At 29.3% G+C, this 18,066-nt stretch overlaps 1 protein-coding gene across 10 annotated transcripts in view; it reads right to left on the bottom strand.

Moving 5' to 3' along the window:
* LOC123296813 (Ca(2+)/calmodulin-responsive adenylate cyclase) overlaps positions 1–18,066 on the bottom strand; it is a 198,526-nt gene that overhangs the window by 164,665 nt on the left and 15,795 nt on the right. For 9 of the 10 annotated variants that reach the window (XM_044878468.1, XM_044878477.1, XM_044878471.1 and 6 more), the window contains exon 2: positions 7,341–7,378. The exons of the other annotated variant lie outside the window; for it this stretch is intronic. The gene's annotated coding sequence lies outside the window, so the exon portion shown is untranslated. The remainder of the gene's footprint in view (positions 1–7,340; positions 7,379–18,066) is intronic. 10 annotated transcript variants of the gene reach the window in all.

Here is an 18,066-nt window from a genome sequence, read left to right as displayed (position 1 = left end):
AATGTGATTCAACATTTCAACATTCTACGGTAAATGATTTTCGAGAAATACAAGACAATTTGACGCAATTAGATTTATTTTCTCTGGAGGATGTGTAATACCACATGTATATGCCCATAAACAGGAAACAATTAAATATTTGGAACCAACATTTGACGCGTTTTTACCGAAATAAAGCCTGATTTACTTCAAAGAAACTGAAAATTTAATCTCCAGAGTTCAACATTTACGTACAAACCGCAGTTCTTCGCCTTTAAAAATCAATCTTTAAATGGAAGTGAAAATGATTTTAAAAAATCACTGTAATGCGTGTATTGACAAAAAAATTTCGCTCGAAAGAACATTAGAATAGATTGAGTTATCAACAAGTTAATATTATTATAAAAAAAATTCCGCTATTCTTCTCAATCAAATTCCAGATTTCAACAGTACTTAGTTTGAAGACCAGGCGCGTTATCAGTTATCAGTTTCATTTTCAAATCACAGCTCTTCAATCAATATCTTTGAGTCAGGTGTTGATGAGACGTTCCCAATTTCGTGTAAAGGATGTACCTACGAACGCCAGGGCAATTTTGGATAAAAACTTGATTTTTGTTGGTCTAAATCAATTCTGAAAATTTTAGGGGGGTTTCCCGATTATTTATATAAATAAATGACTTCAAGATCGTATAGATAACTACATCTTCATAGATTTCTCCAAAACTAGTCGTTGGCAATAAAAAAAAAAACTATAAAGTTAAAACTTTAATAAATTATTGAAAATAAAAAAAACTTGTTGTGTCCGACTAATTAAGGATGTATGAGGACGTTGTTATTGGGGACACAAATTTAAAAAAAATATATTATAACTTGTTGTTACTTAAAAATACAGCACACAACGCTACGGTTGTCGCTTTTCTAAAAATATAATACAAAATTGTTACACTCAATAAATATTTAATGTGTAGAGAATAAAATCAATATGTTAAAATTGCAACACATTTACATTGGGTATACAGAGTACAACGACATTTTTAGATGAATACTAATAATGTATTCACCACCATAAGAAAACGTATATAAGCCACATTAAAGTGAAATTATCTAGCTTTCAACCCAAATGCTTTTATATCAATGCTACAAATGTAGAATATTAATTTATTTTAGGGAATTTTGTTTCAATTAAAGAAGGTTGTCTTTTGAACATACATTTTCCGGATATTCCTTTTAATTTTTTTATAATTATTCAAAAATTTTGAAAGATGTTCTCAATGATGAAAACTTGCATTCTAGCGTGCGTAGACGGTACCTGCATTATAGCTTTCGCCGTTTTATTACATATCATGAAAGTTACAGTCAATGCGAGTTGAACAGCATCTGTCGAGCTATGAAACATTTTTGTTTTTTTTCGCTCACTTGAGCAGTAAACTCGTCCAAACAAGTCCTTATCCAAATAAGTCCCATCCTTCAGACTCTCCTTCTCACTCAGTTTTGCATTAATAGCTGATACATTAACTCGTAAACAGGTGAGTGCAGATACATACTTCAATGTGAGGAATGAATGAATGAATGAATGTAATTCGCAAGGGCAGATATTCGCCACTTATGGTAAATCGGGCCTTATGGTAAGGAGAAGTTTTCATCATAACTTAAATTCAATTTAAGTTCCTACGTTAATAAAAATATATCAGCGACTTATGATTTAATAGAAAAATTATTTGCCAAAGGCTTGGGTGAAAGTCATTATATATCATTATATAATGATATCGTAGTCATATTATATCATTATATCGTAGTCATAAGATGTATTTACTTTCTCAAACAAATTCTAGTTTTGCAGCTACAAGTCCAAAAATAAACGTAAAACAATATTTATAATAATAATGTAAAAATTTTAAATATAAACATTTGGACAATAACTCGTTTATAAATAAATTTTTACAATGTATAAAAAAATAACAACGAAATTGATTATTGAAATAAAATTGTTTGTATTAAAAAAATAATAATTTGATGATTTCTCCTGAAAATTCTATTTTTTTAACGATAATCATTACAAAGTTAGTGTAAAAGAATGGACCATATCGTTTCTAGTCATTTCTTAAAGCCTTTATCATTCCAAAAACTGGGTTAAGTACGTGAGTTTACAAACAGGGAAGTACCTACCACTTGAATAGGTATAATACACTTATTACGCATATATAATGATTTTTTTCAGTGACAAATAAAGAAAGCTATCTCCAAGCCTCGAACAAAATATTAAACAATGCCGTGTCACGAACGGCAATAAAATCTGCGCTAGAACAAGCATATCAAAAATGACCGTGGAAATTCCAGAACATTTAATTTAATAAAAAAAGTTACATGACAATCAATTATTTATTATCAATATGTGCATGGTACTGTATTATCAATCCAAAGTATTTCGTCTCTCCCATTATCTCCCACTATAGTTTTACACAACTTAACTTAACTCTTCCCGCATCTTATACTTGATCTTTTATATCATGTGTATAGTATGTTATCTAAGAACTGGAGATGTTTTAAACGCAATTTAGTTCGATTCTAAATTCGTTGCACTTGTAAAAGAAACTTTCACTTTTAAAAGTGACAAAAACCATTACATGCAAAGTTCACTTTTTTTTATAGATAATTATTCTTTTTAAGATAAATCACAGTCATAGAAGAGATAATAATAATCGCAACAGACTTTCTCACAAAATAAATATAATAAAAATTAAAATACATAAATTTTAAACATAAAACAAATTCTATTTATTTGCATATGACAATTTATCCATTATTATAAAATGTAATATTTATTTAAGTATAAATATTACAAAATCATATAATTTTAATATTTATTTATGCAAAAATAGTATTTATTTAAAATTATAAAATACATTCAATAATATTGATATATACGAGATATAAAACTCATAGAAAATTCAGTTGAACATTTTATCTTCTTCAAATTGCACTTATTCGAGTCTTCTATAAGAATTTTCATCTATTCGTTTTTGATTCGGATAGTTTTCAAAAACACTATTACTACAAGTAAAAATAATTGACTTTTTCTTTCACAATTAGATACTTCGAAGTGTTTTCTAAATAAGTGAGATCGCGAAAAATCAAAATAAACTAATTGATCGTCTAGTTTACGAAAAAAGGTAAATTTTTCACGAATAGTGTACTCCAGAAATAAATTTTAAAGAGGCAAATCTCACTCCGATAGAAAAATAAAAAAGTCGTCGAACATTCAAGACAAATACACGGTAATTGTATGTATAAAATAATATGTACATCATATTTGAACATATTTCAAGTACACAATCATAATAATAATTGCATAATTAATATTTAAAACTTGTTTACCTTGAATTTAAAAACATACATATATATTTATTTCCTTAAAACAGGAACAATCTTGATAATCATAATAATTTGGCATGATTACAAATCAAATCATCATATCAATACAGATGCCACCATGTAAGTATAACGTATAAGTAAGTGTGTTTATTAAAATTATTTGGCACGTAATCATTATTTTCATTAACATTATTAAAGTGTCATAATTGTAATTTTTGAAGACAAGTTAATAATATATTGGACTGTATGCTTTACAGAAATGCATATATTTTTAAATGAATATTTTATGAAGTCTTCTTTATATCTGTTAGCAATGTTTTATATTAATTTATTACAATAAATATGATATCCACACTTGTTTCTAATAATTTTATATTGAGAGTTACCTACAATAAATTAATATTTGAGAAACTTTAAGAGAATTAAAAAGTGAAAACAAACAATTGACTGAGTTAATTGTTAAAATACCATGTATAGACAATCATATTACACATACATATACTCAATTGCACCAAAAATGCATCAGATTAAATATAATATTATATGTAAAAAGAGCATTTTTTGTGACATTAAGTATACATGTCACACAATTATAACTGATATTCCCATATAATAAAAATTATACTATTTGCGCCTAATTTGCGCTCTCACGGGTAAACAGTGATGTTTACGAAAAATGTTAATTTTTTTATAAGAAACATTTTTTACATTATTAAGCTTTTGTTCTATCTCTAACGGTTTACAAGATGATTCCTACAGACCCAAGACCCAATGGACCTATGTTGCTTATTTACGAACTGGACCTCACTTTTTACGTCCTAAGCTGTCAAATTTCAGCTAAATATATTTTTTCGTTTATGAGTCATCGTGTTGACAGACGGATGGACGGACGAACGGGCAACCGGAAATTCGCTGATATTATGAACAACTAATTAGGTGATTTTATGAACAACTATACCAAAATTTAGTTGGTAGCATCAATATTTTTAAGCGTTACAAATTTGGGACTAATCTTAGTATACCTTGACATATTTCATAAACATGGTATAAAAATATACACATACCAGGAGTCGAACCCGAGTCCCTTGTATTCAGGCCAAGCGCCGTCAGCACTCGTGTCGTTCGATAATCCTTAGGCAAGTGCTGAGTGATTGACGCACGTTCTGCGTATGCATCAAACATTTCACGCGTTCTTTAAATTTATAAATCATAACTTTATGATTTTATATAAAATTTATTCATGATTTTATAATTTATACATTTTAATGCAGTAGCTAATTAAAAACAGTAGATTCTTCAACTTCGATTAGTTCAAGTGAATTTAAAATGTCTTGATCAGATATTGTTTGACAAGAAGTACAATTTTCGTTAAATTATAGAAATATTATTATTCATCGATTATACTGTTAATAATTATTGAATTGAATGAATATTATATGTGGTTTCAAACAATGCTTTTTTTTAAACAATGTTTTCAAAATTATAATATGAATTGTCAGGAAATTTTGTGACCTAAATTGATTTATAATAAATTAAAAATATGCAATTTGCAAAATAATATCCATTTTATCATTGCATTTTAAATTGAGCGTAAATATACTAAATTCTCAATTCGGTTAATAGTGATGAAAGTGATTCCAAACTTGTTTGGAAACAGAATTGGTTTCCGAGGTACTTGGTGCTCAGGGTAACCGGTATCTCCGTTGTTTCCTTGAGTTTTCGAGATATTCATTATATATTCAGTAAAAATTCGTTACTCGCGCACCTCCGTACCTCGTGTCCGATTCTGTCGCGATATTCGTTCTCAGCGACCCAAAAAAAACCCGGGTAACGAGTTTGGACTGATTATATAACGAATTTTCCGAAAAATCTTAGAGACGGCGGTAATACCGTTCACACTGGGAACCAGGTACCTCGGAAACCAATTCTGTCACGATATTCGTGTTAGTGACCCCAAAAAGCTTCAAGTAACAAGTTTTGAATCATTCATCACTATTAACCGAATAGTTTTAGTATATTTACGGTCAATTTAAAATGCATATTATTTTGCAAATTTCATATTTTTAATTTCTTATAAATCAATTTAGGTCACTAAATTTCCTTAAGCTCTAACAAATGCCATGCAGAAACCGCATTGAAATCCGTCTTACTGTTCAAATTTTCGAACTTCAGCGCTTCGTTTCTTCGACTATTAAGATTAAATCTTATCGCTATCAGAATATTACAATTCCGTTCACATATGTAACAATATTAATTCCACCTTTCTAATATCTAAAATACTTGATGTTAAACGTTTATAAGTGAAGTACAAATGCATTTAAAATTCGATAGATTGCAGGTTATGGTTGCAGGTGGGTCATATAGAATTGATATAGATTGAAACGTATAATAATCATATAAATTGTTCGTTTATAGTTGGATGCGTTCTTGTGCTATTATCAACACTGTACTATGTACCATGCATGTACCAAGTAATATAGGCATATCATTTACATACAAACAAACATATAACGTATGCATATTGCACTCACTAGTGGTAGGTATCATCATCAGACTAATGCTTATGTAGATGAATGCATTTAATATACGATGAGTGTGGAGTGCCTTAAGTGGGATGTCAATTACTGTTAAGATACCGCAACTTTTTTTTATTTAAATTATATTTAGATCACGCTGAAATTCCTAAGTATAATACTTTATATAGTATACAAATATACAGAGATGCGTACAAGGGTTTTAGTAAGGCAGTTGACTATGCACATACTCAAAAGGAAAGCAGATTTTAGACATACAAAATGATATTGATATTTGTCGAACCAAATTTTTTGTGTGTGTGAAAGGAAACCCTACATTATATTGTCGATAATTTTCCTAACCTAAATGAAAATTGATTAAACTTTTCGAAGTCAAACAACAAACGAAATATGAAGTATTCAGAGAGAAAACTATCCCTGGTACCTATTGTGAACTAAATCTTTTCTAAAAATAAATAGATAGTTAGGGCTTAGGGCTATGTGTCGATTCCGCTGATCAACTGCAACTTTATAAACAAATATCATCACACAATATTCTTCCTTGATCTTTTGATCGTGGAAACGGCCCCTTCACATCAAAAAGGCCTTTGAATTTAGCATGTTAAACAGATGTTCCTTCGTTCTATAATGTTATTTACACTTCTAAAGATTCTTTCACCAACGGGTCTAATAGTGGCTTCTTCTTTGGGGTCAAGCAACTGATTCTTTCAGATTAGTTTCACTCAGATTCACACTCCACTCGCAATAAGATACAAATACTTTCCACCATTAATTAAGAATTAGAAAGAAGAGGGAATCACACCCTTCCTTCTGAGTGTCGTAGTGTCACTTGCTTTAAACTTTCGAAGATATAATTGGTATCTACATTCCTTTTTTTCATCTCTAAAAGGAGTCAAGAGGTAGGAGTCAAAAAACTCTTCAATTTGGATTTGATCTGATTTTCAGAGTTCTCTCAGCTTGTAAGGTCACACAATAACAGAGAGGCCAGGTGGATTGATATGTGGGATCTCAATACAGCAAAAAACTACCGACTCGACAAACTAAGTTCAAGCAAGTTGTAGTAGTCGTGTAGTTACGTACTAACAAACAGGCGGACCGAGTATAATATACGAGTACAAGTTGTAAATTATATTCTAACCATTTATATCATATGAAGTAAGAAGAGTTCTTACAGACGTTATTATGTACTAAATAAAGAGGGATTGTATATGTGTATATACATGAACGCGGGCGGTCAGACTCATCACTTGAAGTTGTAAACATATAATACCAATTACGCACAGTAACACATAACCATAACACACAGTACACATTTTCTCTTTGTTTTATACATAAGAACGTCCATTTCTTACTTCATATATTTTATATGTTTAACGAGGTAGATTACAATCGGTATAAAGATATTTAATTACAAGTTTTGTATGTGAAACAAAAAAAAAGTTTAAAATTTTTTACCTAGTGTGGAAATTCGCTGATTCTTTAATAACCATAGCCTAAAATAGAATAAAACAAATGAATTATTAAATTATTTAAGTAATAAAAAGCATTTATATTTGCGGCATTTTAACCAAATAAAATACATTACCACACAACTTATTCTAGCTACTTCATTTAATATATTGCAGTTTCATTACTGTATTATTATCATAAATGCATTGTAGGTAGACAGTGCTAGTACTGAACGCAGCTCAGGCTACAAAACGATTGAGACTTTGTAATATATGAATATAATTTAGATAAATAAGATGTATCTACCATACATATATTGTTTGTATTCTGTAGAATATATTTGTATTCAAATACTATGCATTAGATTGGTACTTGAAATGTTTATTTAATTTGTAATTAATTACTATTTTAAAGTAAAATGAACAATAGGTCATCTAAATAGTGTGTATGAATACAAAACGATAATATATATTCATAATAATTCGTAATATTTATATGAAAACATACCTTCTTATATTATGTAATATAATTAGTCATTGCAAGAGGAAATGAGCTTTTTCTAGTATAAAAAACGTGCGAAGTAGGATAAATTTGATTTTATTGTTAGTATAATGTGAAACTAATCACGCAGATAGTCAGTTGCATACAAGAGCCAAGTTCAAGGCTTTTATGAATCGTGCAGACAATCTTAACGAGTTAAATTTTCTTTTTTGAATGCAAGATAAGTTCTCTGTTTGAATCTACTTAAATATTTAAAGATAGGTAGGTTGAGGAAGTTCAATTTTTTCATATTTTTGTTACGTAAGATAAAAATTATAAAAATGTAAAAAAATTATAATAGTTTTTATTATTTAATTATGGCGTACTTTCGAATTTTTTCATTTTTCTTTACTAAAAACAAATAAATGAGTTTTCCGAGAATTGACTTTACTCCATTCTACTACAGTATAGAGTTTTAATAAAATATATCGATATTTAATTCGGGGAATTCTCAAGCAATTGAAACAAATAAGTGGAGCGTTTATTATTCTCTGTTATTACATAACTCTCCCATACAACTTTAATAACATTAATAAACATAAAAAATAATTAAATTATTTATTTATTTTTTTCAAACGAACAAATGTGCATGTGTATCGATTTATGTGTGGTTGAGAAGTTGAGAAGTATCAATTGTGAGGAAAGATTCGTCATCCGTTCAAAATATTAAAACGAAAAATTAAAATGTTCTTGTTTGGGTTGTTATGCAAAAATTTTAAATCCTCCTAAACATTCATTGGTCGAAAAAAAAAATTATAAAGAAAAGCGGTCTTTAAAAGATAAGAATGGTTCAAGTTACAGTTGAATTTTAAGCACTGAGCTTAATATCCTTACTCTATCGATGGATATGTTATAGGTATTCATATTTTACCTGCCATGTTTATTTCCCCAATTTTCATTTTTCACACCCAAGTACAGTGGAATAGCAAAAATTTGTATAGTCCTAGGGTAGATAAAATACCCTTCCATTAAAAAGATGAAAGAAAATTTTGGACTAATCCCAGTACTCAGGGCAGGTAGAATATAAACATCTATAACATATCCTTATTTCAAGTCTATAGAGTCAAAGGTAGAATCGCAGTGCTTGAAATTCAATTATAACTTTAACCATTCTTATCTGGAAAACTACTTTTCTTTAAAAAATTCTTAAAAAGTTATATTCCACGCAAATCAAAAATTTGTAGGGATAAACATAAAATCAAGAATGCGTTTGCGAAAATCGGATCCAAGACAATCTCGAAAACCGTTTTATCCGTGTTTTCAGGAAAAACTGAAACAAACTGTAAAATGTGACTCACACTGTCACATCAGCGGTACATTCAAATTGGTATTTGTGTGGAGATATGGTTCTCATATTAGAGATAATATTTGTGTCTTTTTAACTCAAAAAATACTGAGCATCCTGGTCATCCAGGTACTAGGTGTATAATACTTGTATTTTTTATCACCATATATTTGCTATATTTTAAACCTCTATAAGTGAGAATAACCATTCATATATTGAAACTAATTTAGAGAGAAACCTCGGTAAACGATAAAAAATTCCTTTGAATTCTCACATATAGAGAGGTTCGGCTGTAAATGAATACATTTCAATTTGTAAATATTGTTTTCAGATATACAGTAGAATCTCGATAAGTTAAAGTCCAAGGGAAACACAAAATATTTTAAGTTATAGAGGTTTTAAGTAATCAAGGATCTATGTTAGGTAAAGGTTAATATAGAGGTATGTACATGTTTCTATGTACCCTAGTTAATATAGAGGTATGTACATGTTTCTATGTAGTTACTGAGGGCCTATACAGAGATTATTTATTTAATAATAGAGGTTGCGTATTTTAAGTTATAGAGGTTTTGGGGGGAAGGGAACATAGTATTTTTTGAAGTAACAGAGGTTTTTATGTTACCGAGGTTTAAGTTATCGAGATTCTACTGTATATAGAATGTAAGTAATAATAAGTAATATGGTAAAATGAATGCATAGGGGAATGGATAATGATAACATTATTTTCAAATAAAAGGTGATATAAACAAGTTATATTATATAGGTAGGTATGGTATGGTATGGTATATATAATATGCAATGGAGTGCATTATACTGTGAACATTATTATACTTCTAAACAACATTTAATAATCATTGTTTTCAACCTACAGTAACAACTGAACAATAAGGTACCGTCCGTCCGTACAGTGTTGTATTTTAAATTATTCAATATATTCAGCAACCAAGCAACTAGGAAGGTAATTCAACTGTTGTTTTAATCAGTCAAGAATAATGAACCATTCACAAATCATTCAATCAATATTGTAAGTATTGAGAGTTTGTTAAAACTTTTTAATATATATATAACTAGTTTTTAACCGCGGCTTCACTCGCGTTTTTGTTCTTAAATAACTGGCAAAGATCATTAAAAAGTAAATAAAATAATATGAACATTTTTTTGATTGCTTAATATATATACTTACAACGTTTATTTAATCAATTCCTCTTTAGAATAGCCCCAAACAGAGTAATATTATAGGATGCTTCTGTAGGTATACCATATTATATGTTCTTCAGTCCGGCGCAAATATATGAAGATTAAAGCTGACATATAAAATCGAAAAGGCCATAAATTGTATCTTTCACCCTGTTTTTTGAAATGTCAAATCATAAATTTGTTTAGAAATATATTAATTATTGCTTAAAAAAATGAAAATAAATATAGGGAAATTAGGATTAAAACTAACCGTTCATCAAGTCCCCTAGTAACTCAGTTGGTTAAGGTATAACCAATTCCGTCCGCGGTATGCCTGGGGTAGCGGGTTTGATTCCTGCCGTCGCAACAAAGATTAATTTAATTAATAGTTGTGATGGGCTGATGTAGTGCATGGTATATGCATGAAGGAGGTGCACTCACCCTCTGAAAATAATTTAGCTGATAAATGAAATTATCAGCGGAAAAGGTGATAAAACACATATGTGGTATCACAATGGGCTCTATAGCCTAAGTGAGCCCTTCGTGGACAGCCAATATAACCTATAATATAACATAACCTAGCCAAACCTAACCGTTAATCAAACAATTTTGTGTTATGTAAAAATCAATATTCTTTTGAAACTACTTCTTTTCATTGAATATAAGCAACAATCAAAAGTGCACTTCTTCGATTGTTTTACATTGATAAAAGTATGTGTATCAAATAAAAAGTTTTCAATTTTTTTTTAAATGCTGAAGTATGTATGATAACCTTTTTATATGCCCATAAATTTTTCTCCTTCACCGTGTCTTAAGTAATGTCAAAGCTATAAATAATCTTTATAAACTATAGCTAATGTGATATTCTGATATATGAGCTATAATATTGTACAGTTTCATTCAAATCCATTCGGTAGTTTTTGCGTGAGAGCGTAACAAAGACACAAACTAACTAACTAACAAACAAATAAACAAACAAACAAACATCGTTACTTTCACATTTCCCTCACGATCCCCTATTGATATTATTTGGAGTTGAAATGGTATAAAATTAGAAGAAAAATACGATTTCATGTTATGGTATCAAAATTCTGAAAAAAACTCTAAAACTTCTAGAATCATGTACAATATTAATGAAAAGTATCTATTTAAATGTAACACCATAAATATTTGAATTGAGTAATGATTTCTTTGGATTAATCCACAATGTGGATTAATCTATAGTTAACGTAAATATCGAAAATTAAACAAAGCTAACTCTTTAACTTTTCTGATTTTACTACTTGCAAAACGAGTCTAAATATTAAAATATTTCGACGATTTCGACGAAATTCCATACTTTATTTAAATTTTTGCACTAATATTTTGAAACACTCGATATGAAATGGTTAAAGAAAATTTACCCTTTCAATATTTAACGAAATTTCTGTACTTTTCGTACTAAAATGATTTCGAGAATAAGAAAACTATTAAGAAAATTACAATACCTTCACAAGTGAAAACAACAAAATAAAAATTTCAATAGAAAATGGTCGTTTTTCTCTGTCATTCTTTCAGCTGCAGAATTGCATCATTAAATATAGAGTGAATCAAAAATGTATTCCTATCAACAAATTAATTTTATCTGTAAACAAATTAATTAGCTTTCATATGAGTAGCTTGTTTTGCCTGTATTTTTTTAATCAAAATTTGTCTTCGATGGGTAGCTATGAAAACATAATATAAACTCTTCCTTTGATCCTCATAATTCGTATCTTAAGTTTCTACCCTACCCGATATTTGTTTTAAAAGTGTGGAAATAGTTAATAGATCTTTATATTTCTCGAGTATAAATGGCCTTAGACTATTAGAGATTTTTATTTTGTTAATGCTTGTAATTTTAGTGTAAAAGCCTATGTGCTATTCCAGACTATAATCTATCTCTGTGCCAAATTACATCCACATATGTTCAGCCGATTTGGCGTGTTTGAGTGACAAACATGCATCCGCCAATTAAAACTTTCAAGCTTATAATATAATATCAGACTGTCAATCATGAAGACGGTTAATTTTGCCAGACTGTCGTTTCATCTATGTTCTATGGAAAAATCTTTCCCAGTTTTCCTCCATGAACTCAATAGTCAAATTTTGACGTACCTTCGAAAACATATTTTGATATTTTCAAGGGTGATCTTCGTAGAGTAAATTTAGTGTGGTAAATATTTGAATTCAACTTCGTGGCTCAGTACAATCGTACTAACCACCCATCTATACTCCCGCAAAGTATCCTCAGCTTGTCAGCTGAAGTCTATCGCTGACATTGAAATGGCAACAGTTGCAGCGATAGCTTTCTGTGCGTTATAATAAACAAGATTACTTGAACAAGATTATTGTTTACAAGCCATAATAGCTACTGAACCACACAATCAAAAGAATGTGGAGATGATACTCGCCTGTATTATCGTGAATGCCTCGTGTTGTTTTTAACTCGGGTACAAAAAACCGCTTTTTTTTAAACTATAGTACTACCTCACGCGACATTGTGATAGTTCGCGATAGTATGGAAAAGACTTAACACTTCGCCGGTCTTATAAAACGTTTCATGGTCCACCTTGTATTTACTAGTTGCTGCATATGCAAAAATTGTGCACAATTTATTTAAAAATAAAAGAACATCTGAATATCTACTAGATATCTACTACACATAATTTTTTTTCTATAAAACAAGTATCTCAATATCTATTTATTATCATCATACTCATTTTTCTCTAGTGTACAACATCATCTCTCTCTCTACCTTTGTCTATGATTTATTTTTCTATTCAACGATGATTGTGTTATGTTCATTCATATCAGTATATGATATACAACAAAAAAGAAATTTTATGCAAAATTAGCAGATAATAATATATAAGATAAAATATTATTATGTTCATATCCCTGAATATGGTTGTAGAATATTTATCATTATATCACTGAAACAATGGAACTTAGAAACATGGCATTTTATTTACTATTTTGTTTTTATTCTTGTGGTATTGTGGTTTTGAGATTTCAAAAAAAACTTGACAAGCCTGAGAACAAATAATGACCGATATTTGATGAATGGATTAGTAGATGTGCGTACGTGAGAAAATTGCAAGTATAAAAATACCCGGAAATTGATAATCTATTTCCTGTAAGCAGTCTCTTTATGAAAATCATAGAATATTATACATAGAGAACGCGAGGGATGTGCTAGCCTATAAGTGAATGGGATATGATGAATGAAATAGAAGACTGTCATTGAGTTCCCCTGTGTTCTTGTCATAATCATATGAACATAAATACTTATTATATGTATTAGTAAGTACATGTATATGCAGTAGTAAGTATATGTATTAGACAAGGACACAGGGGAACTTACTGTCAGTCTTCTCTCTCGTTTCCTATATCGCATCCACTTAAAGGCTAGCGTTCTCTATCTTCACATCTCTTTTATTAAAATAGCGTTAGTTCTCTTCATATTCTATCTTCCTTGGACGTTTTAGTGGTAATTCATTCCAAATAGTATTATTACGAGAGAAAAAAATCTTCTTTTACGTTTTTCCAACGTTTTGGAGTTCATAATGTCTTAAAGTTTTTTTTTTCGCCGTATTACTACTTCTGAATATGGACATAAAAATAAACGAAGCTTTATGATTTCCCGGACTTAATGCAGGATTTCTTCGGACTTAATATATTAAGTCAATCTAAAAAAATTCCCACTTGATGAGTAATGCGAGTATGAATTTCAGTTAAACAGTTCTTATAATAGTTACTTTCAATATTTCTCAGTTTCTTCTAAAACCAATTTATTTGCTTTTTTCCGCACTCTTGCCATTAGTTTTCCAACTGAATTCCTTGGCCTTGGTAGAAGTTTCGTAATAAGTGAAGTTATACAGTCAACATTACCACACTTAAACCTGGGAGAATGTTGGAAAGAATCTTATAATCAGAAATTTATCAATTATTTTTATTGGGGTCAATAATTGATAAGTCTATGGTTTCATGAACAAAAATGAATTAAACAGAAACGTTTGTAAGCATTTTGTGCCGTTTTCCTTCATTGGTTTGAGTGCCGTTTTCCTTCAAGGTTAGCAAACAGTAACCTCAAAAGCGAGGAATTCTGGACTGACAATCATATAGAAGATCAGTCATCAAGAAGTCAAGTTTGAATAGAGAAGTTTGAAACATATTTGGTGAAGCCTTTGTCCAAAGATTGGTAGAACAGACATAATTGTAATCTTATGAAATTTTCGTAATCATTTTCCTTCCGCAGCATGGACTGACGGAGTACATTCAATCAATTTTTAAAGAAACAAGTTGGAATTAAATCACAAAAGAAATTATGCAGACATAATGGCTGCCACGCAATATGCCATCTATTTAACATTGCTTTTAATGTAACAGGTATCTAATTAAAAAGAAAAAGATAATTTAAAAACAAAAAGTTTTGTCTGAAAATAATAGGAAGCAAATACTGTTATTACCGTCTACCAATCGTACCAACATACAAAAACTAATTTGAAACATTTAGTATAACAATAATAAAAATACCTAGATGAAAATAAATAATACATATCCTGTATTACACGTCTCGGTAAGTACATTGTAATAAAATTTGATTTCAATATTTTAATAGGTCACAGTGTCTAGACTCGACTACAAAACACAAATATACCAACCAGCAGCTACTGAATACACTACAAACACAAATCAATACAACACTGCATTTGGTGTGTTGTTTTGAAATGCTATTTATCCATCGTATGTGGAAGTTTTGTTCTCGAAAATTTTCACCTATATAACTATTATTTATCGTATTGTTATTAATAAAATAGATGTATTCTAGGAAATGATATCGAACTGAATATTTAATAACTATATTGTCTTGATTTTAATTGAAAGTATGCATTTGTGAATTGAGCTATCAATCCAGAAAACAGATAATAATGCTTTCGGGAATTTTCCTTTTTTGTTATGCGGAAGCAGATGCAGTGATTGACCAGACAATATTTGATTAATTTACAAGTATATGATTTAGTCATATGAAAAGATCTCGAAGCGAGGGAGACTCAATGCGTTATGAGGAGCTCTTGAAAATCAGACTGCAAAAAGCTATAAGTAGGTCTTGCAAAATTATTCAGAAACACTTATTGTCGAATATTTAAATATTTCAACCCACACACGGATTGGAACTCCTGCTAATAATTTTTAATTGCTAAGTAACTTCAGTCTGTAACCATTTTGAGATGTTGATCTAATTCTTCATAAAATAATCTAATAACATTTTCCGATCGAAGTCATTTTCTATCATTCAGATCACTCTTTTACAGTTTTCTAAGAATTAAAATTATTGCGAATTGGCCCTCATTTAAAAAAATGATTTATTTATTTCATTTTTGTTCGATCTTGCAAGAGAAATTAATTATTACTTCCAATTTGTAAATTGGCTATTTATCATCTTGAACGAATTTTTATAATTTTCAATCAGTTAAATGATTTTAAATTTTACATGCGATCTTATAAAGAATTCTCATGGGATCTTGTAAGCACATAAAATTGGACCTCAGGACAGGCTAACTTAAATCAAGACATAAAGATCAAAGAACCACTATTTTTCTTTTACAAATAGAAAAAAAAAGGTTTCTCTCAATTCAAACAACAAAGAACATACGATTATTGAATTTTATTATATCCAATGTCCAAAAATTACTACTACTTATAAATATACAGAAAATCATTCAATTTTATCCAGTAAAAGAAAAAACACTTGGATACTACAGAAACGAGTACGAGCGAAAAGAAAAATCCAATTTAATGTAGAAAAAACATACATATTCGAATTCGAAGATGGGTTTGTATTTATGAAAACATTTACCATATAATATTATATTTATCTTTATATAACGTACAGTGAAAATTGTTTATATTGACTACAAAGAATCATCGAAGATAAACTTAAATGGTTGTTATTTGGATGAAAACACTACAGTTCAAATGATAAATTTTGTTTTAAATAAATCTTCTAAGAAGATGGTAGGTAAAAAGTGTCCCACTTTCAATTCAACCTTGGGTGTTGGATTATTATGGGGGGGGGGGGGTTTGGAATATTTACGCATGGCAAAGTTTTCGGAAAATTATTTTTCCATTTTTGACCTTAGGTGCTTAGGTGCAAAATTTCAGCTGGACATTTCACTCTCTGTTTACTCCACCACCTCCAAAGCACCAAAATCCTCAGACACTTTGGGCTATAAACAATCTTTGAGTTATGCCTGTTCTTGACCCTCGGGAAATATTCATCCTTTTCACGTACGAGGATTGATCACTTCACCTCAGTGGCACCTGAATTCTCAGGAAAGTTTATAGCTTCCTATGATTTTCCGAATTCAGGAAACTAAATGCAAAATTTTATTTTTCTCATGAAATTACGAAGAAAAGACCGGGCAATGTATGGCACAATGAAGATGATTGTGTGAAAAAAAAAAAAAAAGTTTCATTTGGTGAAAGGAACAGTTTTAACTGTACTACATATATTTTTTTCGCATCATTGTAAAAAGGAAATAAAGGCCATTGAAGTGAAAGATATATCCTTTTTTTGTATGAGGAAAAAATTGTGAGATTATAAATGATTACTACATAAATATTTTTTTTATTTATTTGCGAAGCAACTTTTATTTTTTGAAAGACATTTCTATATTGAATGTCAAAAGTATAAAATTACTTCTGTATTTTCACTTGTGAAATTATATATGTTTTTGATTTACTCGTTTTGTTCACGGCGAAAATGTTTTTTAGATAAAAATTCAATATCTCATCATGCATATAAATATATTTTTTATGGCAATGTCAACCTTTTATAAATCTTATTTATACTTATTCTATAATTAGTAATTTATCAAATAGAAATTATTTGAGCTCGTTACTTCTATAATTACATCGCAAAAAAATTCACATTTTTTAATTTGGCCATAAAAATCAGCTTTAAAATAACCTATAAGTTTTTTTACTGTAATTTGTATTTTTTTATTTTTCAAATTTTTTGATACAGATTCAAGTTGAAGATCAAGATGATAGAAATTTTTCCAAAATAATCTGAAATTAATCAAAATTACCTGAAATTTGTCGGAGAAATCGCTTTCAAACCTCCATGAAACCTTATATTTGGATGATAAAATAAAATGAGTATGATCTATTTATAGGCCTTTTCATCGATTGGCTATTGTTTCGGATAGTTGCCAAAAAACTATTGAAGTAAAGAAATTTAAATATCTTTTATGTTTATCAAACAGCGCTTTTTGACAAAGGTAGAACATACGACATATGTCTTTACTTGAACAGATTTTGACATCTGTCCGAAACAAAAAAGAATCATTTTTGTAAATGAAAAGGTCTACTGAAAAATTGTTTATAAACAAAAATTTACTTCTATATTCTCGGAAAATATTTTCATTTTCTAGGATAAACAAAAACATAAGGCGATCAAAAGCTGTGTTTACAAAATCTATTTACCGTGTAGGTAAGCAATAAGAAAGAACCATTTTGGATTAGTATTTGATGACTTAACGAATTTTTTTCTTCATATTTCAATCAATTTGATTTGATTTTGTAATAAAATAGGTGATAAAATATTCTTCAGGGTTTGGATTGACTTAAAGAAAACATTTGAAAATCTGTTCCTGCTGATATACTAATAAGAGACCTATACCATACTATAAGATATTGATTTCT

This window comes from Chrysoperla carnea, chromosome 3 (assembly GCF_905475395.1).
Source record: "Chrysoperla carnea chromosome 3, inChrCarn1.1, whole genome shotgun sequence".
In the NCBI taxonomy this organism is placed as follows: domain Eukaryota; kingdom Metazoa; phylum Arthropoda; class Insecta; order Neuroptera; family Chrysopidae; genus Chrysoperla; species Chrysoperla carnea.
The sequence above is the reverse complement of the archived record's forward strand: the minus strand, read 5'-3'. Positions and strand labels throughout refer to the sequence as shown.